An 8,793-nucleotide genomic window follows, 5' to 3' on the forward strand; every position below is an offset into this window, starting at 1 on the left:
TTAGACAGAGATGGTTGAAGAGATGAAGGAAGATGGAGTTTAATACCTTTATTTAGGTTTTACCATTGCACTTGCCATTACCTTCTTCTCAAATTATATCTTTGTTTGGGGTCATTGAAGATTCTTTTTTATTATCTATCTTATCTTTATTGGACAAATCTTTTAACTGGGTAGACGACCAAGGTTCTGAATGAACTACTTTAATGTATCTTTCCAATGTACAATGGATTCTTTCAAGGTAATTTCATGCATTAATTTTGAATTTATTCAACTTAAAAACTTCTAAAACTTATATGGACCTCGAAATTTTGGTGATACTTTAATATTAGGTCCTTCAAGAACATGATTGAGTACATAAACTTGTTGTCCTACCTTTAACGAGGGTATGGTGGATCTGTTATTGTAATACTTACTAGATTTTTATGTAACTCCTTTAATTTAGCCCTGGTGACTTTAACGGTTTTAACGAGGTACGTATTGTCTTGATTTTTTCTTCCGCAATTTTAGTCCTCGTAGTTGTACGTACGTCTGGGTGGTGCGGCATCATCCAAAAGTGAATTTGGCATTTATTTTGTAGCCATACAATAGGAAATGAGGAGTTTCTCCTATTGATTCATTTACTGTGTTGTTTAGAGTAAATTGTATGTCTTCGAGAGTCAAGTCCCAGTCTTCAGTGCTAGGGGTTACCAATGTTTTCAGAACATCCTTTATCTTGCGATTTGTTCTTTCTACTGCTCCATTTGAGCTTGGCTTATATGCTGTTATTTGACATTTCTGTATTTCATAAAAGTCACACAAATTCGTTAGAATATCATTTAGTAAATTCAGCAGCATTGTCTGAGAGCAAAACTTGAGGACATGAATGTCTGGTTATAATTCTAGACTTAAAGGCTTCTGCCACCGTTGATGCTTCTCTGTTTCTAGTTGGAACAATTTCTACGTATCTGGTCAAATAGTCAATGAAAACTAAAATCTGTTTATTTCCTCTGATGGTGTTCGGGAATGGACCTAAGAAATCCATTGTGACTACTTGAAAAGGATTTAATTTGAAGGATACATTTCCAGAGGAGCCTTGACGTTGACATTATTTATGTATATTACATAGGGTACAATTCTGAACAAATCGAGTAGCATCTTCACTACATCGAGGCCAAAAATAGTTTCTAGTGATTGTTCTACATGTTTTTTCTTAATTCCAGGATGTCCTGATAACTTGTATGAATGGGTTAGTTCTAAAACGTCTTGTATTAGTGTATTAGGAATGTACAAACGTGAACAAGCATTTGGTTCGTCTGAAGTCTTGTACAATAACCCATCTATCAATTGAAACTCTGAATTTTTCACCTTGCAAGAGGTTACCAATTACTTCCTTTTATTCTAGAATTTTTGTTGTTATTTGACGAACTTTGTCTAAATCTAAGCCTGTGATTTGACAACTGAAGGCGAAATTATGAGTGGTAATTTGTTTTCGTTCTCTTTTGTGATCTAGATAAGGCGTCAGCTAATTTGTTATATTTATCAGGTATGTATCTAAATTCTGGGGCAAATTTTAATACGCTAACGAAACCATCTATTGAACTTCATATTATTGGTAAAAGCCCTTTTTTGAAAAAGATCACAAATGGGTTTATGATCTGTAAGAACATTAATTTTATGTCCTAGCAAAATTTGTCTAAATTTCTGTAATCCCCAGACTAATGCCAAACATTTTTTTCTGTTGTACTGTAATTTTTTTTCAGCTGCATTCAAAACTCTACTGGCATAGTATACAGTCCTCATCCTTGTTTTATTTTTTTGCATCAAGACGGCACCTAGTCCTGTACTTGAAGCATCACAGGCTAAGTAGAATTCCTTCTCGAAGTCTGATAAACTAGGATAGGATCTTTATCAACATATCCTTTAGTGTTTTGAACGCTATTTTCCTGTTCATCTTTCCACTCATAGTTAGCATCTTTCCTAGTTAACTCAGTTAATGGTTTTGCTATGGTATTTAAATCCCTTTATGAAAGGTCGATAATAACCCTACCATACCTAGGAATCTTTTTAGTGCCTTCAAATTTCTTGGGGCTGGATAGTTTACAATAGCCTTAATCTTTCCTTCTTGCATTTTCAAACCATGTTCACTGATAACATGTCCTAGATATTCTAGAGATTTCTTCAGAAACTGACATTTCTTAATTTTACCTTTAAACCGGCCTTTCTGAGCCTATCTAATACTAATTCTATTGTCTTGAAATGACTCTCTACATTTTACTAGCAATTATTACATCATCAAGATAAACCGATACGTCTTCAACATCTCCCAAGATTTGCAGCATTAAACGTACAAACGTTAAAGGAGCTGAAGTAAGACCAAATTGCAAATGTTCTTTATGAGTACTGAATGCCGTGAGATGCTTGGATTCTTCATCGAGAGGAACTTGCCAATATCCACTCAGTAAATTGAGGCTAGAAAAAACCTTGGCACCTCCTAATTGAGCTAACATGTCATTAATGACTGGCATTGGCATTCGATCAGGGATGGTGTGGGAATTCAATTTATTTAATCAATTACCATCCTTGGGCGGCTTTCTTTCTTTGGAACTTTGTTTAAGGTGAATTATAAGGTGACTTAGAAGTTATTACAACTCCAGTCTTATTTTAGGCGTGGGTTCGAATCCACCTGCTGCCACCAAATTATTGTTATGCCGGTTGTTGTGTTTTCTTTTTTTATTGCACCACATATGAATGACTTTCTTTTTCTTGACTTTCACTTGATTTTATTTTAGGGGACTCGGTAAGTTAGGTTGAAATTGTCTATTAATATTTTCTATTTTTCCAGGAGGGTAAGTAGGAAAATTTTTATTATTTTTCATAAGTTTAATCTTAACCTAATTATTTTTTACAGAGCCACATTTTTAGAATTTCTTGATGTTAAGAGAGGATTAATGAATAACAATTTTTTTTTGGTTTTCAATTAACTCTGGCTAAAAATTGATCAGAATGAACTCTATTTTATGTTGAATAAATTTCCGCCTCCTTGAGGACGTCTACTTTACTCTTATTTATCAAAGTCTTAACTCCACTTTTTTAAGAATTTTTCAGGTCAATTTTGCTGATTTTTTCACTTTTTAGTCTTCCTTAACTCCTCCTTTATTTCCCACATCTTGGGGTTTGTTATGGTTAGTCTTCAATTTATTTGGTCCCATTATTCATCATTTTAAACTTTTCAACATCGTCTCTCTCTCTCTCTCTCTCTCTTTCATAATCCCGATCAGTGAATCTCATTACTTATTCACTTAATAACATTATTGGGGATTTCTCTCCATCTCTCTCTTGTTAATACAGTGGGGATCTCTCTCTCTCTCTCTATTTTCTCTCTCTATTTCTCTCTTATCAATCTTGTTAATACAGTGGGGATTCTCTCTCTCTCTCTTGTTAATACAGTGGGATCTATCTTTCTCTCTCTCTCTCTCTCTCTCTTTATTTCTCTTAATTTACCCTATTTCTTTATCATTAATTTATGGGGATTTATTTCTCTCTCTCTTGTTAATACAGTGGGGATCTCTTTATCTCTCTCTTTCTCTCTCTCTCTCTCTATTTCTTTTATTTCTCTTGTTAATACAGTTGGATTTTCTTTCTTCTCTCATCTCTCTCTCTTTCTCTTCTCTCTCTCTTCTCTTCTATCTTGTTAATACAGTGGGGATCTCTCTTTCTCTTTGTTTCTCTTGTTAATACAGTGGGGATCTCTTTTCTTTATCTCTCTCTTGTTTATTTATTTATTTGGAATCATCTCTTTCTCTCTCTCTCTCTCTCTCTTCTATTTATTCTTATTTTAATACATTGAGGATTTTTAATTTATTAATTATTTAATACATTAGGATTTCTCTAAATTTTTTTGTTAATTTCTTTATTTTTTTAATCTCTTAATTCTCTCTTGTTAATCCATTTGGGGAAAACTCATTTTTGGGAATTATCTCTATCTATTTATTTTATTTATTTACATAACTCTTTATCTATTGTTAATACAGTTTTATTTCTCTCTCCCTTGTTAATACAGTGGGATTTCTCTCTATTTCTCTATCTTCTTTCTCTTTATTTCTCTTTTCTCTCTCTCTTGTTAATTTTTTGGGGATCTCTCTTTCTCTCTCTTTCTTTCTTCTTCTTCTTCTCTCTTCTCTCTTGTTAATACAGTGGGGATTCTCTCTCTCTCTCTCTCTCTATCTATCTATTCTATTTCTTGTTAATACAGTGGGATCTTTCTCTTTCTCTATCTTGTTCTTTAGATCTCTCTCTCTTTCTCTCTTGTTAATACAGTTTAGATCTTTGTCTCTCTCTCTCTCTTGTTAATACATTTGGGATCTTCTTCTCTCTCTCTCTCTCTCTCTTTTGTTAATACAGTGGGATCTCTCTTTAATTTCTCTCTCTCTTTCTATTTCTCTCTCTCTCTCTCTCTCTCTTTTCTCTCTTGTTAATACAATAGTGCCAAAATCTAATTTTTAGGAAAATTTAAGGAAAGCACAATTATTTATTTAATCCATTCAGTTTTTAATTTATCGATAATGCATTTTATTCAATGCGCTACCAGCTCATTTAATTAGGAATTTATTTTGATTGATTTAGATGTGTTTAAATAAATATTTAGTTTTTCAGGTCATTAACGATTTTTATTTATCTAAGATGCATCCCAGACCATCCAAGACTGGAAGATGCAAAATATTTTTTAAGATGCGTTTTTGAAGTAGACATCAAATTTTCTCATTTACTTTTTTTTAAAATTTGGGGCACTTTTTAGAAAATTTAAGGTCTGTAATTTCTCTTTATCTCTCTCTCTTGTTAGTAGGGAAGTGGGCATCTCTCTTCTTGTTACAGTTGGCATCTCTCTCTTGTTAAAACACAGTCTCTTTATTTTTAGGAAATCTGTTCTTTCTCTCTCTCTTGATGATTCAGTATTTATTTAATTCAGTGTCTCTCTTTCTTTCTTTATCTCTCTCTCTCTCAGTAAATCTCTCTATCTCTAACAATTGAGGCAGAAAAAAGATGCTGCTGCTGCTGATTTTAATTCAAGTTCGTTCAGGAAAGTTGGAATCTCTGAGAGATAAATCTTTTAATACGTAATTTTTTTTCACCAGTTTTATAATAATGACTTTTGAAATGATTACTTATACTGAGTTTTTTCCCCTCTGGCGAATGTGATCTGGTTGGCAGGGTTGTGTTAGTTTTTATTTGAACGATGATATGCCATTTTTATTATTTTTGTCCTGTATAATGTTTTTTTAATATTTTAGTTTTTTTATTACAATGTTCTTGAAATTGACTAGCTTTATTTTTAAGTTTAATTCGCTTTATTTATTCTCTATCTTTTTTTTTTTAATTCATTTATTTTTATTTATTTCTTCTCTTCTCTTTTGTTTATTTTAATTCTCTTTTATCTTTCTTTTTCTTATTTATTTTTTTTTTTCTTCTTCTTATTAATTTTTTTAAATTTCTTTTTTATTTTTTTTTATTTTTCATTCAGCATTTGATCCTCTCTCTCTCTCTCTCTCTCTCTCTCTCTCTCTCTCTCTCTCTCTCTTGATTCTTGTCTCTCTGTCTCTCAATAATTCATTTTTGTGTGTGTGTCTATCTCTCTCTCTCTCTCTATTTCTCTCATGTTAATTTGTTTGAGATTCCTTCTTTTCTCTCTCTTCTCTTTCTCTATCTCTCTCTCTATTGTTAATTCATTTTTTGTATCTCATCTCTCTCTGATTCTCTCTATTTCTCCTTTTAACTATTTACGTGTTACATTTTTATTTTTATCCATCACCACAATCGAGAACAAAGTGGAAGACGATTCCCAAGGGTTAATCTTTCCCAATATTGGTCTCTCGGCACTGGCCATTATGTCCAGTCGAGTGTAAAGCAATATTATCGTCAAATTATCCTTTCCGTTTCTCTCTGTCCAGCTCTCTCTCTCTCTCTCTCTCTCTCTCTCTTTTGATAACTTAGTCTCTTATTTGCTTTTAATTCAACCTATTCTCTCTCTCTCTCTCTCTTCTCTCTCTCTCAAAAAAATTTTTTATTTCACTAGAGAAAAAAATTCTCTCTCTCTCTCTCTCAAAATGATTCTCTCTCTCTTCTTTCTTTGATAAATTAGGCTCTCTTTTGGTAATTTAACCTCTCTCTCTCTCTCTCTCTTTATAATTCAATCTCTCTCTCTCTCTCTCTCTCTCAAGTCTCTCTCTCTCTCTTTCATGAAAATACAAATTCTTTCTCTCTGTAATTCAATCTCTCATTCTTTTGTCTTCTCTCTTCTCTTCAATTTGTTGATTATTTAAACTCTCTTTTCTTTTAATTTGAATTCTCTTCTCTCTCTCTCTGTCTCTCTCTTAAATCTCTCTCTCTCTCTTTCTCTCTCTCTCTCTCATGATAATACAAACACACACACACACTTTTATATATATATATATATATATATATATATCTTATATATATATATTTATATATACATATATATATATATACATATGAACTGATTTAGATATTATTTATACACACACGAACACTAACATCATGGGTTTATTTAGCAGCGCATTCAGAGTTTTAATAGGACTATTTTTCGGTACTTGAATGAATTTATTTTTCATTAAGATCCATTCATATCTTTTTCTAAATATTAATCCATGTTTAGATAATATATAAGTATACTTCAACTCAAGGTCCTATATAATTTCGTTTTTTAAGGAAACTACTATGTATTTTATTGATTTTTTAATGAAAGTGCCATTTTTGTAATATCTATTATAATTTTTGTTGTTCTTTTTAATACAACAAATATTTTTGTAATTATTTTTACTGTAAGTACTTTTTTTGCCACTTCGCTTTTATTAATAGTACTATTTTACTAATTTCCATTTTAATATAAGTACTATTTTTGTCATTTCTTTTTTTATTGCTAGTATTATTTTTTTAACTAATATTTTAATACAAGTACTATTTTTGTAATTTTTTTATTACTAGTACCATTTTTGCAATTTCCTTTTTAATGCAAGAACTATTTTTGCATTTTTTTCAAATTCAAGTGCTATTTTTTTAAGTTTCCATTTTAATACACGTAGTATTTTTATCATTTCTTTTTTAATACAAGTTCTATTTTTTTATTAATTTTTCAAATAAAATTACTATTTTTGCAAATTCTATTTTAATACAAGTGCCATTTTTGTAATTTCGTTTTAATACAAGTAATATTTTTTATAATTTCTATTTTATTACAGATACTATTTTTCTAATTTATTTTTAAATACAAGTACTATTTCTTCAATTTCTATTTAATACAAGTAGTGTTTTAGTAATTTATATTTTAATTCGAGTACTATTTTTGTAGTTTTTTTTTAACACAAGTACTATTTTGTCATTTCTGTTTTAATTCAACTACTATTTTTGTCATTTATATTTAAATACAAGTACTATTTTTGTAATGTCTAATTTAGTACGAGTATATTTTTATCATTTATATTTAAATGCAAGTACTGTTTTTGTAATTTCTAATTTAGTACAAGTATATTTTGTAAGTTATTTTTTATTACTTTTACTATTTTTGTAATTTCTTTTTTATTACAAGTACTATTTTTTTTATTTCTTTTTTTTATATTAAGTACTATTTGCGTCATTTCTTTTTCAATACAAATAATATTCTTGTCATATTCATTTTTAATATAAGCAATATTTTTGTAATCTATTTTTTCAGTACAAGTACTATTTTTGTAATTCCCATTTTTAATACAACAACTACTTTTGTCAGTTCTTTCTTATTATAAGCAATAATTTTGTAATTTCTTTTTCATTACAAGTATTATTTTTGTAATTTCTTTTCTAATACAAGTACTATTTTTGTAATTTCTTTTTTAATGCAGTACTATTATTGTAATGTCTCTTTTATTACAAGTACTATTTTTGTCATTCCTTTTTTAATACAAATACTATTTTTGTAATTTTTAATACAATTCTATTTTTGTCATTTCTTTTATAATACGAGTACTACCTTTGTAATTACTTTTTAATACAGTTTTATTCTTGCAATTTCTTCTTTATTACAATTATATTGTTGTAATTTATAATTTATTTTTTATTTCAAGTAGTATTTTTGTAATTTCTTTTCTAATCCAAGTAGTATTTTTGTAATTTCTTTTATAAAACAAGTACTATTTTTGTAATTTCTTTTCTAATACAAGTACTATTTTTGTCATTTCTTTTCTAATACAAGTACTAGTTTTGCATTTCCACACAAATCTAAAAAAGAAACAAGAATTGAAATGAAACAAGACCAAAGTAATATAATTGTCTTTATTGCACTTACATAAAAGACATATCATTCGTAAGAAATCACGTATACACCAAGTTTATTTTATTTTCCTTCATTGTTTACAAAGACAGTGACTTTGAGAGAGAAGAGAGAGAGAGAGAGAGAGAGAGAGAGAGAGAGAGAGAGAGAGAAATGACTCCACTACACAAAAGTCGGGTCAGTTTCCATCTACTAAAATCCCCATTATTTCATTCTGTGTTGTGAGTGGGCAGAAACTTAAGATTCAATTAGAAAGTTTCCTTAATCCTATTCTGTACCAAAAATTAGACCAAAAAAGATAGAACAGAAAGATCGGCCCTTTCTTGGGCAAAGTGTCGAGTACGCATCTTTTCAGTTTTTAGAGCTATCTGCACCGACGGTGCACTGGAGGCATTAAAAAATAAGGTTCTTTGCGGCGTCCCTTAGGTCCCTAGCTGCTTCGGCCCCGTCCATTCCTTTGACGGTACCTCTGTTCATATTCTCTTTCTTCCATC

This window comes from Macrobrachium rosenbergii, chromosome 8 (genome assembly GCF_040412425.1).
Source record: "Macrobrachium rosenbergii isolate ZJJX-2024 chromosome 8, ASM4041242v1, whole genome shotgun sequence".
NCBI classification, from domain to species: domain Eukaryota; kingdom Metazoa; phylum Arthropoda; class Malacostraca; order Decapoda; family Palaemonidae; genus Macrobrachium; species Macrobrachium rosenbergii.